Source organism: Pleurodeles waltl, chromosome 11 (genome assembly GCF_031143425.1).
Source record: "Pleurodeles waltl isolate 20211129_DDA chromosome 11, aPleWal1.hap1.20221129, whole genome shotgun sequence".
In the NCBI taxonomy this organism is placed as follows: Eukaryota; Metazoa; Chordata; class Amphibia; order Caudata; family Salamandridae; genus Pleurodeles; species Pleurodeles waltl.
In genome coordinates, this window is record NC_090450.1 from 930,709,883 (window position 1) to 930,732,900 (window position 23,018).

Consider the following 23,018-nt stretch of genomic DNA (forward strand, 5'->3'; position numbering starts at 1 on the left):
GGAACAGTAAATAATTAAAAACAGCAAAATGGCTACCTGTGCTTAAAATGTATATGTATGCAAATGTGGTGGCCATCTTCCAATAGTGAAAAATCATCTTCACCATTCCAAGATGGTCGCCATGTGCAAACAGACGTTTATGCTGTGACTGTCTCAACAATCATAACAGATAACTTATTAAACTCTACACATCAGCATATATGGTTTATAATAGAGCATTTAGTCATATGTTTTTACTGTATTTAACCAAAACCAGGAAGCAAGGAATTGCATTTGTACACAAAGGCAAAATCACACTAAAGATGCCTCTGGACTATTAGGAGTGTTGTTGTGTTAATAATTTAGAAGCTGACCTTTGTACTGTAGTAATAAATGTGACTGTTTGTTTTATTAGTTCAGCTGCTCTAAATAACATATTATTTGGCCACGTTTGTTAGTGTTGTTCAACAGATCTGCACAAAACTTTCCAAGAAACAAAAGTACATTCACTTTGGATTTCTCATGTTTCAAGTAGACCTGTCAAGAAGACACAAAGGAAAAAGATGGGAGGGGGGCCCAAAAGTACAATTTCCCATTTGGATTACATTACAATACTTTGTTCCTCAACACAGAAAAAAACAGCTCAAGGAGGTGCCTTTGCTTGGTTTGGTGTAAATCTATTCAATAGTTTGAAACATTAGCATTTAAGAAAGTGCACTGATGGGACATGGAGCTATCTTGGCTGTTAATTCATGGAGTTCTGGAAAACCTGATTCAAAGAGCTGCGTGGGCTTGCTATTCTGTCTTCCACGATATACAATGCAGATGCCACCATCTACAACAACGGCACTGTGCTCATTCATTCATTCCTATGGACCACTGCCTGCTCTGAAAAAATATTTTGGTCGACATTCACAAAGGTGAAGGGTCCCATGGGGACCCCTTCCCTTTTGCGAATGAGTTACCACCAGTGTGACACTGGTGGTAACTGCGAGTTGCTTTGCGACCGATTTTGCGGTCACAAAGCAATTCTGAATTGCGATGCGAGTCGCAAATAGGAAGGGAACACCCCTTCCTATTTGCGAGTCGCATTCCCAAATTGAAAGTCAGTACCGACTCGCAATTTGGGAATGAGCATCGCCATGCAAACGGCTACCTACATCTGACACTAGCAGGGATGTGGAATTCCTATCGCCCGACGCCCGGGACATCTTGTTTGGGGTCAAGGGCAACAAGTTTTTATGTTTACTTTGTCCTTGGGACAAGTAGGCCCAACCCCCTGCAGCACAAACCCTTTGGCTGCCTGTTTACAGAGAGTGGAACTCTCTGCAGTTGAGGTAATGTGTTTCCAAAAGATAATGCTGTTCGAACTTGTATTTATGGTTCATTATTTGAAAACCTTCACTATTAGGGTGAGTGCTGTAAATAAATGTTTTAAGGTCACACTTCACTACTGACGTTGGTTCCAGTACAAAAACAAAAAAAAACGTGTATACACATGTTTGAAAAGTTTAGGCTATGAGGCTAAGTATAATGCTCCCAGAATGCTCTCCGATTATATGCAAATGAAGTGTCATTTAGTAAAATGTTTTGATGCATGCTAGTATTTCCCAAAAATATTTCTAATGGAAAATCAGTGTAACCATTTTCAACACGATTATGGGAAGCATGAAAATAAACAAACACTGACAAAGCCAACTGATCTGACATATTTTTATAAGTCTTTTAGCTTCATCAATGCGTGTCTTGTTTTGACATGGCTTTTGTAACACTTTATTGTTGTGGGAGCTACCAGGCCCTCAACATTGTAACAAACACTGGCAAAAAACCCCCAAAACGTTTTTGAACTCTAAAAGCACATGTTGCCACCAGTGGCATAACAAAGGCCCCGCAGCCGCCCTCCAGGGGGCCCCTTCAGCACAGCACCTGCCCTGAGTGAGTCTGGAGAAGGGGCTCCTCCATGTTCTTTGCAAAGGGGCACCCTCCAGTTTCGTTACGTCACTGATTGCCACTGTAGTTCCTGACACTGAAGAAAACTACTTTGTGTGCCAATATGCTCCTTGTGGAAGAGAAGAATGCGATCACTCACAGTAAAGCCAGCCGAAAGAGAGAGAAATAGAAGTTTAATAAAAACAAAATGTCTTTGTTAACACCAGACCTAATTAGGGACCAAGACCCACATGTAGGTAGCTTTTTGCATGTCGCACACAGCGACTTTCGCTGTTTGCGACGTACAAAAAGCACATTGCGATGCACAAACACAGTTTTGCGATTCGGTAACCTGGTTACCGAATCGCAAAACGGGTTTGCGACTCGCAATTAGGAAGGGGTGTTCCCTTCCTAATTGCGACTCGCAGTGCAACGTAGGATTGTTTTGCGAATGCGGGCGCAAACCAATGGCAGTTTGCACCCATTTCAAATGGGTGCTAACACTTTCACAAAAGGGAAGGGGTCCCTCTGGGACCCCTTCCCCATTGTGAATGTCACTGTAAACATTTTTTCAGAGCAGGCAGTGGTCCTGGGGACCACTGCCTGCTCTGAAAAAATGAAACGAAAACGTTTCATTTTTCGTTTTTGTAATGCATCTCGTTTTCCTTTAAGGAAAACGGGCTGCATTACAAAAAACTGCTTTATTGAAAAGCAGTCGCAGACATGGTGGTCTGCTGTCTCCAGCAGGCCACCATCCCTGTGAGGCCGCCATTCGCAAGGGGGTCGCAAATTGCGACCCACCTCATGATTATTCATGAGGTGTGCATTTGCGAAGCCCTTGCGAATCACAGATGGTGTCAGGGACACCATCCTACATTCGGATTTGCGACTCGCAATTTGCGGGTCACAAATCTGAACCTACCTACATGTGGCCCCAAATTCTTAAAGAAAGTCACAAAAGTGCACCCATGGTATATGTCGTACCCCTATAAAATATTTGTGAACTGTATTTTAGCATGGGTAAATACGCATGTGTAGATTTGCTCATGTGAAAATCTATTGAGCATTTGCAAGTTCATTTTCCCTCCAGCCACTTTCTTCCCAACCCTGGAAGAAGTTCTAATCCTGCCATTGTCAGGAGTAAATGTCCACCCTTTCTTATTATGGGAAAATATTAGAGAGAAGCTGGTGAAAATCTTTAAAACATGCAGGTTAGTAGGTTTGCAGACTCAAAGGCATTCCAGCCCTGGAACTATTGCTTTCTGCTTCCTCCAGCCCCAGTATGCAGATCTGCAGAAAGGTGGAAAAATAAGGAAATTGCTACAGTAGGGATTGAAACTGCAAATATTCAAGCCCTACTATGGTAGTAGCCCTGGCATACTCAGAGAGGCTATTATCAGAGCTCTTACATAATGAGATTGCTGCTATAATTTGGCGCCACACTACATGGCACCAAAGGGACAAGTAGATCTTTTTACAGGACAAGTAGATTTGAGAAGCAACCTGTCCCGTGGACAAGTAGATATTTTAATAAATTCCACACCCCTGCACTAGGTTATTGACTTAGCTCTTATTTGACAACTGTTATTTTCACCGAATTTTCTCCCTTTGTCATATTCTAACTATTGTATAGTCTGCCAACTCATCTCCTGCTATTTGCACCGACGATGCACTGTATATTGTATACCACCTTTTATATTCCGTCCCCAGGATTTCCTGCTGTTCTGCTCGTGTTGACTGACTTAACTGCTATCTGCACTGTATTTTGCAATATATTTCATATACCACTTATTGTATATTCTGCCCCTCTCAACCCCTGCTATTTGCACTGTACCTGCTCTGTATGCCATATACTATACATTTTGTACTCCGTCCACTCAGCTCCCCAACCCATGACCCTCTCACCCCCAGTATTTTCTGCTGACGTACCATATTGAGTTGACTCACCTGCTATTTGCACTGTATATCATATACCATATATTGTATATTCAGCCCACTCAGTTCCCAGAACCATGCATCTAAATAACCCTTAGATATTGGTCTTATGCTCTGCGACACCTATTAGTGCAAGATAGGAAAGTGACCTCAATGCCTTATTGAATGTCCTGCTAATCGGACACTGGAAAGACTCTCCCCAACCTTGGATTTTGTGTACACTCCTGCACCCAGGGGTCTCATTCCTTAAGAGAGCCTATCTCTTCTCCCCAGGCCCCTCCTCTCACATCATCCAGCATGGATACCACCCCTACCAGAAAGATGAACGTCGTATTATCCTCTGCAGGAATCCAGAACACAGAATCTTCAATCTTAATAAAGAAACTCTCATTACTAACCCAAGCTTGTGCCACAAAAAGTGGACCCTACTGAATGCTCTCATCTTTTCTACCACTTGAAATGCTAAATGGAGGAAAGACTTATCGTCGTCACTCAAAACCACCATCAACAACAAAAATCCACATGGACACAAACTTGCTATTCTGTCTTCCACGATATACAATGCAGATGCCACCGTCTACAACAACGGCACTGTGCTCATTCAATCCTCAGATCCCAATCTTTAACCCTTCATTGTTCTCTTTTCCTACCGCAAGGACAAACTAGACATGACCTTCCCCCTCCTATTCCCTCACATTTCTCCTCTGTCTCCTCCCCTTCCAACAACCCTGTCCCTCCCACCGCTGCTTACCCCTCCCCCCACTCATCCCAACTGGCATTCAATCTCCTATATTCAGGTACTACTGTAGTCAAAGACCTGCCCTACCCTAGAGATAAAGTTAGCACTCCCTCTCACCATCACCACTCCGACATCAACATCTCGCATTCTTCTAAACTCCCAGGCACTTACAATCCCTTCAACAAGATTAATACATCCACCGCCTCCTCTCAACCCACCTTTACTAAGTCCCCTATGATGCGCTCTATAGATGGTGGCTCCACAAACTGTGCTGATTTGGCTAGCTCTTTCCATTACAGTGCATCCCCCGCCTGGATCCTCTCAGAAGTTGCTTCACTGACTCTACACTTAATACTATAATCTCTGAACTACAATTGATCAAGGCTGACATCCTCAAACTAGTTCATATCTTCTCTAATCTTCAACATACGTGGCCCCCACACATAACTCACCCTCAGATTAACAACTCTCTCACTCCTAATTATCACTCTGCCTCCATCCCTCCCTAATCACGGGCCACCCATCCTTTCTGGAAACCCACACCGAACCATAATCACTCCTCCAGTCCCAATAGGCTAGTCAGACTGTTATCAGAATACAATATAGTTTCCCTCCTAGGCACCTATAACCATGTTTAGGCAGACCTTGCTATACCCTATACAAAAATTGAGACTATCATTGCTCACCCTCTCAGGACATCCAAACACAACACCAGGTTTATAAATAAAATGAATCTCAAACAAGTTCCCATCTCACATACTCTCATGACCACACTCAAAATATCCCTGAAATGCATCTTACTCAATTGTGGGTAAGCTATCAGACATGCGGCGGGCATAGCCAATCTCATTCTTATCCATGACTTGGACATCATGGTGCTCACTGAAGTTTGGTTGAACAAATCCTCAGCCCCAATGCTGACAATATGGTAACCTCCCAGTCATGACATAATCAGACTAGATCGTTTAGGCCGTCTGGGGCGGCTTAGCCTGTATATACAGATCCACACGTTCTCAAGAACTCTCTCACTGCCTTCCTGCGAATATCTAAGAATTAATATCACCACCAATGACAACTCAAGATGTTCTCTTCACATATTTTACCACCCGCCAGGAGATAACCACATGTTAATCGAACAGATCACGGAGATTATCTCATCCAACAATGAGGAACACAACCACCAGATTTTTCTTGGCGACTTTAATATTCAATGAAACAACTCCAATAAACCCTCTGGAGCAGTTTCAAATCCTTCCTCCAGGACCTTAACCTTATCCAAGCATGCAATAGCCCAACCCATAACAAAGGGGCCACCCTTGATTTAATGACTGCAAAAGAGAACATCATACAAACTAAATCCATCCTTCCTTGCGACTGGACTGACCATAACTGCATCACCTTCCTTATCCCAGTAAGGGCAACCAACTCTAGAAGCCAACGCATGAAAAACAAACATCGGGTACAAGATACCCACAACATTAACCCACTCACTCTTAGAACGACATCCTGCTCCCGCCCTCCTCTATGGAAACTCTCTTGACCTAATTAAGCACTATATAAATTTCATGTCCAAAATCATGGACACCCTTGCACCTAAACACCTAAAAGGACTCATGACTAAACAAACCAACCCCTGGTTCAATTGTGGCTTTAACGAGGGACGCAGTCACCTCAGACATGCAGAAAAAACTTGGGAGACATACCCCCTCCTTGTCCAACCTCAAACTCCTACGACAAAGAAGAAGCGCTCACAATAAGCTCATCAGGAACTCTAAAGCAACCTTCTTCCAAAATCAACTAGACACAGCAACCAATCTACCAGATGGTTCCAAATTATCAAAAACCAGAAGACCTGGAAGAACAATCCCCCTTCATCAGACAACAAACCACTACCTATCTGCGAGATCTTTGCCACCTTCCATGCTGAGAAAACCACACTAACCTTCAATGATATCCAGAATGCTATGCAACTCCTACCACCTGTACCCCCATACTTACCACCCCTCGTGATCAGGAAGGCTGCCTGAAAAAAAAAACCTTGTTCACCTAAAAATAACGACAACTGGTCCAGCCTCAAAACCTTCTAAGAAAATGACATTCTAAACATATTGACATCTCTTAAATACTCCAACCACTTCAACAACCTGCTCCCATCCAAATTCCTCAACAAATCCATCCACTTCATACTCCCTTTATGGACCATGATAATCAATGCCTCTCTCCTTCAAGGTGCCTTACCTGACTGCCTCAGAAGTGGGGAGGCTACTCCTATCCTTACAAAAAACCACTCCTACCAGTCTGATCCTAAAAATTACTGCCGTCATAAACATCACTACCTTAGCCAAACTCTTAAATAAATGTGTACACTTACAGCTTTGCAATCACATTGAGCATTTCCAACTCCTCAACCAATGTCAATCTGGCTTTCGACCGATCAAGGCACTGAAACTGCCTAGGACCACATTGTCAATATAGCTCTTCACTCACTCGACCAGAATGAATCTTGCCTACTTATCCTGCTGGACCTATCTTCGGCATTAAACACTGTCAATCATGATAACTTTTTGAACCTCCTAGAACACAGGATGGCTCTCTCCGGCACTGTACTAAAATCTCCTTTTTCCTCCACAACAGATCTCAGCACATCCTAATCAACAAAGCTCTCTCCGATCAGTCACCACTGTCACTGTGTACACCCTAAGCTTCTACTCTCTCCCCAACACTGTTTAACTTATATATGGAACCCCTAACAGAAATCCTCAAACTCACCCACATTTCCTACCACATGTACGTGGACAATACACAACTTTATGTGAAAATCGCTTCTCCTGAGGACATTAATATTCTCAAATACATTCTGATACAAACACAACATTGGCTGACCCATAACCACCTCAAACTCAATGCTCTCAAAACAGAATTCCTACTGATCTCACCACCCACCATCGCCCAATAGAAAAGACTGACTCCTTCATCTTGCTGCCTTAAACTGTACCCCACAAATCACTGATTCTGCTATATACCTAGGTATAACCTTTGAAAAAGCCCTCTGCATGCAAAACCACATTAGTGCTACCACTAGAGGAGCTAACCATCAATTACGCATCCTAAGAAAACTTTAACCTTTCCTTTCCTTGGCAGACCTCAAAACAGCAGTTCAAGCTCTTGTGCTACTGAGATTACACTACGGTAATGCTACCCTTGTGGGTCTTCCAAGCATCGCACTTGCACCCCTAAAGGCTACCTTAAATGCAGCTGCTAGGCTCATCACTGGCTCTAAAAAATGATCACATCACTCCTGATCTGCAGTCCCTGAAATGGCTACCCTGTGAGGCCAGGATCCATTTTAAAATTGCATGTATGACCCATAAAGCACTACACCACAATACTACCTCCTACCTGACCCAGAAATTGACCTTATCAGGTGGAAACACACTCTCTAGAATAGAGGTCTTCTATTTGTGCGAGGCTGTCGAGTCATGAGAAGGGGGAGCGCATTACCCAGCCTCACTTCTGCCTTTAATCAAAATGTCTTTGTTTTGGAAAAAGGCAACCGTCCTGGGCCAATCAATTTTGATAGTTTAAAACCCTTCAGCTGAATTGTCATTCAGTGAGTGTCCTGTTTAGAGAAACCGAGGGAGGGGCAGAGAGCTAAACAACATTCTTGCCAGGGTGCCTGCTTGCCTGAAAGAGATGCAAATATGTGCTACGAGTTAATTTGCAAATGTAAATGTAAAGGGTTATCTGCAAATGTAAAGGATGCTTGGGAGTCTGTACTGGATTAAACTGATCAAATCACTGAAAGCTTTGTGATGACAAAGATATATTATTTTTGACTGGCAGTAAAAGAAGTTAACAACTGAACTGTGAAGTGTGTGCTTTTATTGTAGATACATAGGCCCTCATTCCAATTCTGGCGGGCGGCGGAGGCCGCCCGCCAGAATTCCCCCCTCCAAAATACTGCGCCGCGGTCAAAAGACCGCGGCGGGTATTCTGAGTTTTCCCCTGGGCTGGCGGGCGGCCGCCAAAAGGCCGCCCGCCAGCCCAGGGGAAAACGACCTTCCCACGAGGATGCCGGCTCGTAATCGAGCCGGCGGAGTGGGAAGGTGCGACGGGTGCAGTTGCACCCGTCGCGTATTTCACTGTCTGCCAAGCAGACAGTGAAATACTTTTAGGGGCCCTCTTACGGGGGCCCCTGCAGTGCCCATGCCATTGGCATGGGCACTGCAGGGGCCCCCAGGGGCCCCACGACAATCCCTACCGCCATCCTGTTCCTGGCGGGCGAGCCGCCAGGAACAGGATGGCGGTAGGGATTGTCAGAATCCCCTCGGCGGCGCAGCGAGCTGCGCCGCCTTGGAGGATTCTAAGGGGCAGTGGAAAACCGGCGGGAGACCGCCGGTTTTCCCTTTCTGACCGCGGCCAAAGCGCCGCGGTCAGAATGCCCCGCGGGGCACCGCCAGGCTGTCGGCGGTGCTCCCGCCTACAGCGGCCCTGGCGGTGTTCAAAAGACCGCGGCGGGTATTCTGAGTTTTCCCCTGGGCTGGCGGGCGGCCGCCAAAAGGCCGCCCGCCAGCCCAGGGGAAAACGACCTTCCCACGAGGATGCCGGCTCGTAATCGAGCCGGCGGAGTGGGAAGGTGCGACGGGTGCAGTTGCACCCGTCGCGTATTTCACTGTCTGCCAAGCAGACAGTGAAATACTTTTAGGGGCCCTCTTACGGGGGCCCCTGCAGTGCCCATGCCATTGGCATGGGCACTGCAGGGGCCCCCAGGGGCCCCACGACAATCCCTACCGCCATCCTGTTCCTGGCGGGCGAGCCGCCAGGAACAGGATGGCGGTAGGGATTGTCAGAATCCCCTCGGCGGCGCAGCGAGCTGCGCCGCCTTGGAGGATTCTAAGGGGCAGTGGAAAACCGGCGGGAGACCGCCGGTTTTCCCTTTCTGACAGCGGCCAAAGCGCCGCGGTCAGAATGCCCCGCGGGGCACCACCAGGCTGTCGGCGGTGCTCCCGCCTACAGCGGCCCTGGCGGTGTTACACCGCCAGGGTCGTAATGAGGGCCATAGTGTTTACTGCCCCTGGCGGACTGTTGAAGGAGAGGTATGCAGTGGTGGCTGATGACATTTCGAAGTGGTGGGGCGTAAAAATTTGGGGATTAATTATACGCAGCGAGTGAGTCTGGATGACATAAGAGCGTTCAACCCATGGATCATTCACTAAATCATCCCCCATGAATTAATCTATGTTTCCATCATTCATCTGTTCATGCATGCATGCATCCAACCATCATCCATCCTTCTAGAAGCTTATCCATTCATTTGTCCATCATATGGAGCATTCATCCATTCAGGTATAAATCTACTCATCCTTCTGGATACACTCGCCTGTAACTCTTCCGTTCACCCATCCCATATATAAATCATTTCACCCGAGGATCTAGCCATCCATCCATCTTAATCAAAGTACATTTGCTTGCGTGTATTTGAACCAGTTTCTCAAACACTCTGTTTGCCAGACAAACAGAAACAGAATATGGCTTTGTAACCTGATCCCAGTGAATTTCCCTTGTAATCTCTATTCACTTTTTAATTAATTTGCTGGTGCTCAAGTGCGTCCATCCAGTTAGAAGGTATATTTTGGAGGTGTCTCATTAACAGTAATTGCCTCCATATACATCAATGCTGGATGGGCATGTCTTCCGTGATATAAATTAATTCAAGTGAACAAGGGGCATATTAAATTGTCTTCACTTCTTGATCCCAGAATAGGTTAAACTTTGTCTTCGAGAGAAAAATCGACTGCAACTGAAAGCAGGCTGCAAATGCTGAGTTTAAAGTGTGCTGTAATTCTGATTTCCAATTCATCCACACTTTAAATTGTTGAAATGAGCTTCCTAATCTGATCAACGTTGCCCATCTAATTGCTCACAAACAAGTTAACTCACACATGCTTGATATGTAATACATGTATAGAAGCCCAAGTGGATGAAACCAAATAAGAGACTGGCAGGGGCACATTTCAAGTTCTTTTTCAGGTGCTTAGAACCTCAATCATACAGCCCATTAAAAACCTGCTTCCTCTAGACCCCCTCCATCCGTTATCTCTGAATGACCACACTTGCCTCCTGGGATATTAACTGCCAGCAGTCTTTGGATACGAACACATCTGCTGCATCAGAGCCTTGGTTCCTCCACTTTTTGAACTAAGGCAGGCCATGGCAGAGCCAGATGCATCGAGGAGCGGTTATGTGAGTTTTCAGGCTCTGGCCTCAGGATCACCTCTGCACTGATGCTCCACACACTATACGCCGCGGCTGCCAGTTCCCATTTAGTAACACCATGTATGCACGCATGAAGGTCACAACTGCACCTTTCAATATAGAAAGGGCATTTTCCTTAAGGAGCTTCTCTTTCATGTCTACAAAAGGAAGATTTTATGTGATGTACATTTCATACTAGTAGGCAGTAATGTGCTGGCTGTCACTTTCTGCGTGTTACCTGAGTTTTGGTGCATGCTCTACATGTATAAGGTGAAGAGTAGTAGTCAGGATCTATTTCTTCTCTGTGAGTACCCTGTCTGAGCTTTACAGCAAGCAGTAAGCTTGCTTTTATCATGCAGATCACATCGTGGACAGCCAGCCTGGTGCGCACCACAATCCTTTTCCAGCTACTCCCAGAACGAGGTGGGGCACTGGAGGCTTGTTCCCACCCACCCTGTGATGATGGGCTGCAGTGCTATGCAGCCTTGCTGATTGACAGCCAGCTTTGGAAACCCAGGGCTTACGCTGAAAGCGCCCAGGCAGTTTTCTGTGACCGAGGCTTCAGTACATCATAAGGGGGCAGTGCCTTACAGTGTTGTAGGCTGCCGGAGGCCAGGGCTGAGATCAGGTAAGCCCTATAAATCCTGCGACGGTCGGCACATACGCTGCAGCACAAGTGCCTTTTGAAAGTGCCTGGTTTTGCCTGACCGTCGCACAGAGTGAGGGTCACACTGTTTGATGTTTTAATACATTAAACATTTGTCATGAGATAGCCATTGATGCAGAAATTGAAGCTGGGGCCGAGCCCTGCTGCTCTAATCAAGAAACCCCCCTGCAGTTATGTAAAAAAAAATGGTATTACGTATGATCTGGGTATTAGTAAAATCTATATTTTGGAAGCACAATTTTATCGTAAATCTTTTTGCACATTTTGTAGTGGTCTATTTTATACTGTGTGTAATGTAAATATAAAATAATAACCTACCTATTCACAGTACTTTCTGTCACAGGCTGTGACATCACCGCACTAAAAAATACACAAGTCAGTATTCTCCACTGCACCAACCAAGATGTAATTATGTGGCTCTCTGGTTACACACAGACCTCTGCAGTCCATTAACTAATAGAAGTTTCAAAATGTACTATAGTGCATTACCCTCAGAGTAACAACTATTTTTATTTATTTTTCATTTAAGCTGCCTGTTATTTTATATGTAGCTTCCTGGAGGTGAAAGACCTAAAAACTGAAGTCAACAACAGCAGCAAACTAATATAACCAGTAGTCAGTTTTTGCTCAAATAAAAGCGTCTGTTTTCATAATGTTAAAAATAAAACCCTTTTTAGAAAAACAGTGTGGAACAAGATTAAGGGACCACTTCCTCCCACAAAATTAAAGAAAGCATCCTACTTGGACATTACAATTCATCATTAATGACTGTAAATGGTATGTTTTAATTATGACGCATGATGTTCCGCAACCTCCAGTTACATGCAGTTGTAAAAGCCAAGCCATCAGCATCCCATGAAATATAGTATGGTTCTCCCTGGATGCCATGCACTAAAATTGCAGCCCATGCATTACAACCATTATACCCAGGCCACTGGAAGTATGCAACTATGCGGCAGTTTTCGCATAATTACAGATGTGCCGCATTGGCCATTTAATCCATCATCTGCCGCATAATCTGCTGATTTTAACAAAACAATTGTTTATGGCTCAAACGGTTTAAAAGTGACTAAAAAGCAGCAACACATGTTGTCGTGCAGTAGAAGGTCCTTTGGAAAGCTGCACTGGTCACCTTTCTGTTTCTTGCTGCTACATCTAGGTGTTAAACTGGTATTAATGAGGTGCAACCACAGATTGACCGTCTCTCTGGAGAACAACAGGCACACCCATCACCTTAGTTCAGAAAGGTGTTATCATCTAATGAGGTTTAGCAAAACAGTGTTTTGTTTGTGAACAATAAAGTGCCATTGTGCATTTTTAGGTCATTCTATTTGGAGACTTTTTGTATGAGCTGTGTGGTAAACCTCTGACACCGAACCATAGTCACCAACTAACACTTGGTTTGCTAAATACTGTTAACATTATTTCCCCTACTGTGAAAATGGTTGCTGTGAGAATTGGGGTCATTTATGGTTGTTGATAAAGAGTATCAGGTTTTCGAAATTTCTGTCAGGAGGGAGTTCTTACGCCTAAAAGATTTTGAGAGGGGGGAGTCTCTGCATTAAAAAGGTTTGAAGGCTTATGCTCTAGATGCACAAGCTCCTTACTACTCAAACCACAAAAAAAAAAAAAAAAAAAAAAGAAAACCTACACCCGATCCTCCTCTGAAATTGCCCCCACAAACTGGAACCCTCTCCCCCCTTCAAGAACAGGCGCAACTCATCCACCTCTATCTTCAGAAAAGAAGAACACTCTACTTTCCAACAATTTCCACACATAATCAGGCTCTTACCTCCCTATTCTCATGAGCGACGGTTCCCTGCTACTCTTATCATTTATATTTGTAAATACTGATCTATTGTTCTTTGTGATATATAACATGTCTGTACATTATCACTATTTGCATCATACTGACCCTCTGTTCCTACTTGTAAAGCGCTCTGTCATATGTAAGGGTCTTGCTCGTGCTATAAAACACTCTTAAAATAAATACGCACTGCATCTGGTGCACAAGTTACCGTTTGAAAGCTGGTGTGCGCGTTATGGTTTTTGGTTCTAACCTTAGCTTGCGATTTTTGGGTTTTTTCATATTTTTTTAATTCTTAACCATAACTGCATTTTAATTATAGATTTTCGGCTGAATGTCTGAGATTTTTTTAACATACGTTTAGTTAACCAAATAAAAAACAAATGAAGCAACCCACTCACAAAAAAGGGACAGGGATTTTAACAACAACAAAAACACAAACTATATAATACTCTTTGAATCTATATTTGCCTACCTATGATTTATTCACTTATTAACCACTCCTGTATACAACGGAACATATCACAACTTCACAAAAAAATAGTATTTGTTTACTCCTTTATTTTAACACTCAATCATAAAAAGAATTATACATAAAATATTGTTTCAATACCATCAATACTATTCAATGCACACATCACAAAATTGCATAATGTACTGATCATTTCATTCTGCACCATAACATAATTCAAATATTGACCATAATAAATCACAGCACAGACAGATGTAGGGCCATATTTATCAATGAGTTGTGTCACTTTTGCACCTCGCAACATGGTGCTAGAGTGACGCAACTCTTAAGTTAGATTTATCAAGTCAGGCACGGCCACCTTGCTTTGCCTTGTCTGGCTTGATAAATCTAGATTAATGCACCACAAATCAACATTACGAAGTGTCTGTCCCCTCAGAGCCAAAGTGGACAGAGGAGACATAAAATTAGGTCAACAAGGACTGCAGGTAGGACAGCCTTATGCCTCCGTCCTTTTTTGATTCCCTTACACCTAGTTGTGGGTAAGCATGGGAGTTTAGGTGCCCTGAAGAAGGCTGAGCAACCCGTAGGGTATGTAGGAACCGGCCAAAACATTTTGGCATACTAGAGATGCTAGAACCATTGCATTCCTAGAGAGAATCACTTTGTTTTTTATTGATGCCATCAGTTCCCACAAATAAAATATTTGGGTAAATCCATCACCTTTTTTTAAACCATCAACCGGGCCTCAGGTACTTGTCTAGGAGCTCCCAGGAAATGATTGAGACCACCTCAACGATACTTATCTACAGGGGTGAGAGAAAGCACCAATGATGAAGCATGCTATCAACTTGAGGGTGAGACGTTTTCTATTAATATCCTAAATAATCCTAACAAGTATGACATTCTAGTATAGATGGTAGCATACATGAACCTATTTTCTGTTGAACTTTTGATGTAGATACATAGATCTGGGAATGCATCAAAAACCCATGCCTCCCCAGGTGAGGCGTAAAGAGGAGAAATCGCTTGATTTCTCCTTGTTACTTCCTCTTTCTATGTGTGCTGCATTCTGCAGCACACCAAAAAATTAAAATGCCTCTCAGGATTGTTTTTTGTGCAGGAAGGTCTCCCTTCTTGCACAAAAACAATCCTACTTACAACTCTGACACCCCTGCACCGTGGTGTAAAGGTGCCTGCGTCGGTGCTAGGCAGCACATTGTGCGCCAGTGCTGGGAAAAGCCAGGTATGTGTAGTACAATGTTAAGTACTGTGCATTCCTGCCCTTTCTCTATCACAGAATGCAGCAAAGTGACTTGCTGAGCTGCGTGATTTAATGATAAATAGGCCCCTCAGTCTTTAGACATGCCATGCTTCCTTGCCTTGTGGCCCCAGAGAACATTGCAATGCTCTTTCAAATGTCAATAGCTGTAGCCTTGCTTTGCACTTGGTACGCAAGAGACCTATGCTTGCTAACGTATCACCTTTGGTTATAGGCATAAAGATTTAACCATAGGGCCACTGAATTCATAGACCTTTAGGGTAGTAATTCTATGTGTCTGTGTTTTTGATCCTTTTATTTTTGGGGCTATTTTCAGTTTGAGAGTGGTTTTCAAACTGGTTAATAAAATGTATTTTTGGAGTTGTTTCTTGGTAAAAAAATAAATATATACATATATATATATATATATATATATATATATATATATATATATATATTACGTCATTTCAGCCTATCCCTTGAACTCGCCATAAGTTGAGTGGCCTTCCCTTGCTTTCATTTGGCCCTCCAAGATTTTTTTCCATGGGATGCCTCAGGCAGTAAAGGGCACAGCATTGTTAACAACAACAATCAATCAGGTTTAAGCAGTTTCAGAATCTATTCCCAATTTGATAGCAGCAGCATTCATGACACGAAAAAAATATGTATGTACGTATGTGATATTTCTACAGAACTGTAGGAAATTAGCCTCTTTTTAGCATGGTACCCCCACTTTTTGGCTGTTTGTCAGTATGTCTGACTGTGTTCACTGGGATCCTGCTAACCAGGACCCCAGTGATTATGCTCTCTACACTCTAATTTGATAACTTGTACCATTTTCACCCCACATTTGGCATACTGGTGCCCCCATGTAAGCCCCTAGTAGATGGTACCAAGGTACTTAGGGCATTGGGGAGCCAGGGGATTCCGATGGGATGCAACATGTATTATGCCACCCATGGGCAGCCCATGCAAAGTGTTCTGCAGGCCTGCCATTGCAGCCTGTGTCAAAGGGTGCATTCACCCTTTTTTCACCATAGGTCACTGCACCTGGTCACTGTAAGTCACCCCTATGGCAGGCCCTCCTAGCCCAAAGGGCAGGGTGCGAGTACATGTGTGTGATGGCACCCCTGCACTAGCAGAGGTGCCCCAATGAACTCCAGTTCCATTTTCCTGGCCTTTGTGAGTGCGGGGATGGCATTTGATGTGCGTACTGGACATAGATTACTATCTATGTCCATCTACATAATGGTAACTCCAAACCTAGGCATGTTTGGTATCAAACATTTCGGAATCTTACCCCAATATTGTTGCCAGTATTGGCAGTATGATGCCATGCACTGTGGGGGCTTCTTAGAGGACCCCCAGCATTGCTCATACAGGTCTTCCAGAGTTTTCCAAGCAGCCCAAGCTGATGCTACCCCTCAGACAGGTTTCTGCCCTCCTGCTGCTTGAACAGCTCAAGGCCAAAAAGGCAGAACAAAGGATTTCCTGTGGGAGGAGGGGTAACACCCTCTCTCTTTGGAAATAGGTGTTACGTAGCTTGGGAGGGGAATCTTCCCAAGCCACTGGTATGCTTTGAAGGGCACATTTGGTGGCCTCCATGCATAAACCAGTCTACATCAGTTCAGGGACCTCCAGTCCCTGCTCTGGTTCGAAACTGGACAATGGAAAGGGGTGTGACCACCACTGCTCCTCAAGAGGGTCCCTGGGTTCTGCCATCTTGAATCCAAGGTTGGCAGGGACCTCTGGGAGCATCTGAGTGGCCAGGCCAAGCAGATGACATCAGAGTTCCCTCCTGATAAGTGGCCACCTGGCTAGGTGACCAATCCCTCTTTCAGGGCTATTTAGGGTCTCTCTCTCTTGGGTAGGTCCTCAAAATCGGCTTTCAAGATTCCAGCAGGACTCCTCTGCAACCTTACTTCAACTTCTAGCCACTGGAACCGTGACGGGACCCTCCAGGAACCGGCAATCTGCATCCACGAAGAAAACTGTACTTGCAACATTGTTTCCACGGCTCCTTCCAGCTTCTACAACATTTCCACAGCTGTGCATCCTCTGAGGGTGGCAAGTCTTCAGCCTGCACGAGAAGGAAGAAGGAATCTCCTTTGGAGTGAAGACGCCACTCCCTGCATCCACAGGCACCTGCTGCAACAACGACCGGCTGCATGGATCTCCTCTCATCCTTAGCTGCATGAATCCTGCACCACAGGTGGTGGTCCGGAGTAGTCCTCTTGGTCCTCTCTGACAGCTGTCCAACTTTGGTGGAGGTAAGCCCTTGCCTTCCCAAACAGGACAGTACCCCCGTGCACTGCGTCTCTTGCTGCTGCCAGGGTTTGTTTGCATCTCCTCCAAGGGATCTTCGGGCTGCGTGTAGCTCCAGCCCCCAGCACTTCTTCCTGTTACACACAGCACTCTACATCGTTTTCCTGCTGCGTGGGACCCTTCTTTAGTCGTGCTGCATGGGCTCTTCTACAACTCTGTCCCCATCCTGTGGGACACCTGTGGGTGCTGCCTTTGCTCCTGTGGGCTCTCTGTGTCGCTGAGGGACCCCCTGACTTCCCCTCCTGGGTTGAGTCCTCCTGGGCCTTGCTGGTCCACGGCAGCTCCACTTTCCGCCAACTGCAACATTTGCCTTTGCCAAGCCTTATTGGTGGACACCCAACTGCAATTCTTCTTCCATCGTAGGATGTCGTCTGCATCCCTCAGGAACTCTTCACCGACTCCAGGGCTGCAGTGCTGAACTTTTTTGCATCACCAATGACCAACTCCTGCATCCACAGCTAGGTGGGTAGTAGCTCCTACTCCTCCTGGACTCTTCAGTGACTTCTGGACTTGGTCCCCTTCCTTTACAACTGTGCTTCTTCAGGAATCCACCGCTGGTTTCTTGCAGTCTTGTCTGGGCGTTGAATTTTCTTTTCCTTCCTTGTGGGTGGTTTGGGGAAAATCCACTAACGTACTCCTTTTCTCCTGGCGGCTAGGGGGCACTGTGATACTTCCCTTTGGGGGGTTCTAGTACCTTCAGCTCCCATCTACACATTCCACTTACCTAGGTGGGGGTCCTGTGTTCGCATTCCATTTTTTTAGTATATGGTTTGGGCTCCCCCTAGGGTCACTATTTTCTAATTGCATTTGCCCTGTTTTCTATCACTTTCTATGCCTATTTCTGGTAACTAGTATATATATTTGGTGTGTTACTTACCTCCTATTGGAGGGTAGCCTCTCTAGTACTTTTTGGTATTGTGCCACTAAAATAACGTACCTTTATTTTTTTAACACTGAGTGTTTTCTTTCATGTGTGTGAGTGCTGTGTGACTACAGTGGTATGGCATGAACTTTGCATGTCTTTTAGATAAGCCTTGGCTGCTCATCCACAGCTACCTCTAGAGGGCCTGGCTTCTAGACACTGCCTATACTACACTAATAGGGGATACCTGGACCTGGTATAAGGTGTAAGTACCTTAGGTACCCACCACACACCAGAACAGCTTCCTACAAGAGTGAACTCAGCCAGAAGACAGCATAGAGCTTTCAAGAGTGAAAGCCAAGCATAAAGTCAACAAGTGGAAGGAGAAGTGGCGGTTTGCGGGCTGTGTAAGCATTGTAATATAGTATTCTTTAAAGAATGATTAAATTTGTTTTACAATTCAAATGTTGTTAGAAAAACTAACAATTTGTGAAACCTTATGGATCCCGGACATAAACTATCCATAAGATTAATCCTTCAAAGATATTTAACTTCAAATGGTACTTAAAAAACCTACCGAAAAGGTTTGCATCACGCCAGAAAATATCCTATTATTCTAAAAAATTAATAATCCTGCTAGGTTTGTTGTAATTATCTTCAGCACTTTTTGGTGTAGCATATATTCAAAAGTTTCTGTGGGATATAAAATGAGGAACGCTATCTTTATTTCACACAAAATGACGTTGGCCTTCTGTCCCAGATCGATGTTCAAGAAATCTGTCGGAAGAATATGAGGTGGATGCAAATCGTTAGTCAGATTGTATACATATATATCAAAGGCACCAATGTTTTCAGAAAATGAAAAAGATGCCTATATAAGACTCAAATAAACCATAAATAAAAAGCCAGTATTGCTGCTATCGCACAGTTTATGGCAGTTGTCCCTAAACGTGGCCAGTACCCCCCGCCGGGTACCTTGTTACCATGGCCTGGGCTGGATCCAACTTTTACTGAGCATAGAGTGTGGTCTTTCACACACTCTAAGCTTAGGACACCTTCTCGCTCACAGTTGCCATACTCACTACCGTAGCCCACAACACCTTTCATAAGTACCTCGTGTGTGGCCACTGCACTGCATAACAAGGATATGCTTGGTCAGCAGCAGATCACAACAGTCACTAGACACAGGTTTGGTCAAATTACCTCTTCTTCAAATAACTGCTGGGCACGAGGCTGACCTTTGACCTCACCATGTGCCCAGTGCTCCTGACCTCATTACCCACTTGGCATGCTCTTTGGCCTTATGCTTTTTCACATTCCCAAGTCTGAAGAACTGCCTATGGGAATAGCAATGGAAAATGTCCAAGCCCCTCTTCCCCACATTCAAGTTGCAGTACATTTACAAGGACTGAATGTCATAATATTGAGGGGATACAATATTGTGATGCAAAAATATTGTTGCATAAATATAAGTATATGTGTACTATTTTAACCCCACATCAAGGTACCATGAGGCTATAGTGATGATCAATATAAACATATGTGGAGTCAAGCATAGTGAACCAATACTTACCCATTTATAACCACCTTCACAATATTTTAGTAGTCAATATTTAGGTCACTGTTTTTGTAAAATGATATTTTGCCCACAATACTCTGATAGAAAACCTTTTTATAGGGCTACATGGTGTTGCAAAGCCTCAAGCCAATATCAAAATTGTTGGCCCTCTGAACTAGTAAGATTTCTGAATTTGCATTCACAACATGCAAGCTAATCTGTCGGAGATATATGAACATTATTTTTAAAATAAACTTCTTGGGCATATTTCAAAAAGCACTGGGTGAGTTTAGACACAATTTAAAAAAACAAGCTGTAGGTATTGGCAGTAGCACGTCTTCAAGCTACGTTTTATGCGGATCTATCCAAAGGTTTTGGCTGTCTTTTTGGAAAAATACCCTTGAGAATTTGAATTCCAGACTCAGTATTTTCTAATGACCATGAGCAGATATACCCGCTCATGGTCATTAGAAAATACATAAGTATTAATACGTATACATAAGTACAAAGTCTGTTTTTCACAAGTGTCAAAAGCCTTTTTACCAATCCAACGCAGACCGTAGAACGGTAAATCGATAAGACTTGAATTCCAGACACCTTGCTTCTTTAGGGTAACTGTGTCAGGGTATTGTGTCGCCCATGGCCGACTCTGATAAACTGCTCTTGGCTCTGCCTGTGCATACATTGATCTACTTAGAATACAGCTATCCTGGGGGGATACTGTTGACTGCTTTCAGGTGTTACTTTACTATACGTTAATTCATTATTAATGTTATCTCACCTAGCTGCTGGTGCTGTACGTCAGTGAATATTAATATATCATGAATGGTTTTAACTCGGCTAGGTGCTGTTGCAGACTACCTGAAGGTGTTGGCTGTATATGCTGAGATGTTGACAGAGTGTCGATATAGATTTATATAAAGTGTTTTTTCAGTACTGGCCCTTAGAGGGTCTCAGAGAGAGCTACCTATATTATCTGTAAAAACGGGCCTGAAGAGACTGCTACACAACCTGCTCTGTTATCTTAATGTATATCTCTTCAAGTATTAAAGCATTTCTCTTCTTGAATTCTCCCTGTGATCGTCTGCTCGTCCCTGTCTCTCTAAGTTCTAGTGTTTATTTGTATCTCACTCTCTGACAACTATACCCTCTTTATGTGCTGTAGGTGGGCCATGGCCTCCCAGGGCTGGTCTCTGGCAAAGTCAAAACTGGACACTGAACTAGAACCCTATGCGGCCCTCTGTTTTTGTCAACTGTCATTCACTGACTGAAGAAAAAACAAACCCTACCTTCCTGCCTGTCACACACTAGTGCAGCAACGCAATGTTACCTGAAGTCCCTTTAGGGGCAAAAGGAATAAATGACAGGTGGCGACTGCTGTTTACCATTGGTGTTCCAAGACCTAAAGCATTATTTCATTTCAATTAAATAATGTATTGCCAATTCCTTTTAAACTTGTGAAGTTTATTTTTTGGGAGGGGGTCCTGAATAAAAGTGTGATAGAAACCGTTAAATAAAATATCCTGTTGATATTTATTCTGCTTTGCCTATCGAGACCCCTTTGGTGAATCTATCAATCAAAGGATGCTATTTCACTTGTATTAATTACATTGGCCACATCTCAGGTAAAGGCTTCTCTAGCTACGCCCATTTTAGGGCCCTGCCACCCATTCTATTCCACTTGCAGCAATTAAAATTGAAACTACCTACAGCCATTTTTCAGTATCTGCCAGCGAAAATATCAGTATCAGTCAGAAAATGTGGGTTAACTACGTTGCTTGTTAAATGTACTCTTAAATGTGTTAACTAATTTTCTGTCAAATATGCCATCTTAAATGTTCAGTTATATATACACAAGGCCCTCGCACATTTTCAATAAAAGAGTAACTTTCTATAAAAAGGAAAGTAAATAAAATGTCTAGTGCTGCACTGAACAAATAAAGGAATCAGTACACCGTGAATACATCTCACTTGCCGTTTCTGCACACCCGTGGGGCGCTGTGTGTATCTTAAGAATGCATGTTCCTTAGCCTAAGCTGCAGGTGCATTATGTGAGTTTAATAAACGCGTCTCTCTTGGCTTGTTTTGGCGCAAGGAGCGTGTTTATAATTTAGGACATTAGACCTCTGTGGCTTCGGTCTGCACCCGCCCCCTGCCTAACTATATTTACTACGACTGTTTCACCTGTCCTTCTTTGGCGCCCCCCAGCTGATGCTTCATGCTCACTTTAACTGCCATTCATATAACGCATTTCCTGGTAGAGCTATTGCCGTGTGCAAACACTGGCGCTTTATATGTTAATTTCCCTCGTTTGTTGGTTGCTGCATTGTGTACGTGCACATATCAATATTAAGAACGTATTTCAATGAGCCGGCCGCCGCATACAGCCATAGCGCTTCTCATTTATATATTAATAAATATGTCTCACTTGGCGGGTGGGTGCGGACTCACTGCGGGCGCAGTCTGGTGCCTTCTGCCCGGGTCCTGTCCAGCTCCTGGGGCATGTCCCTGCCCTCGGCCAGGCAGAGGTCAGTCCGTGCGAGCGCAGCTCATCTCCCGGAGCTACCGGCCACAATAAAGCAGTGCATCATGGGAAAAGCGGCCTGTGCCGGTTCTGACCTATCCCCGCCCCGAGCGCGCTCCGCTCGCCCCGCTGTCCTCACGCGCACCGGGAGCTACCACGGGACGCTCCGTGGGGGTCCCCTTGAAATACGGCGGGCAGTCATTGTTAAGTTTTTTTTTTTTGGGGGGGGGGGGGAGTTTGGTTTATGCTGAAACGGTTGACGTTTCTTCGCAGACAATGCGCATGCGCGGCTATGAGTTGGCATGACAACGAGGTCAAAGACAGGGGACGCCGTGCCTCCGAACTGACAGTACCTCCCGCTTCATCTCACAAACCTGGAAGAACGAGACGGTGCTGTCTGATACCTCCGCCTTCAGTCCATTAAGCCTTTATTTAATGAATACACCAGGCAGCCAAACCAAAAGCCACCTCTCAAATTCATTAAGATTATTTTTGTGTAATTTCCTACATTAACCATTCCTTTATGGATAAAGCGTTTCAGTACCAAGAAAATACAGTCATCATATTTACAAACAGCGCTCACACATCCCTCCCAAACTTGGGCCCTAATGTCCCACTAGTACTTGCCGCCGCAAAGCCTATTGTGTCCGAAATTGCAGGCTTTGTTAGCGCTTTTCTTTGTGCAAATTCGGGTACCATACACATGGA

General features: G+C 44.3%; 1 protein-coding gene across 1 annotated transcript in view; it reads right to left on the reverse strand.

Moving 5' to 3' along the window:
• CCDC92 (coiled-coil domain containing 92) overlaps positions 1 to 22,590 on the reverse strand; it is a 265,352-nt gene extending 242,762 nt beyond the window's left edge. The window contains exon 1 of the mRNA XM_069215015.1: positions 22,215 to 22,590. The gene's annotated coding sequence lies outside the window, so the exon portion shown is untranslated. The remainder of the gene's footprint in view (positions 1 to 22,214) is intronic.
• Positions 22,591 to 23,018: the final 428 nt, after the last annotated feature.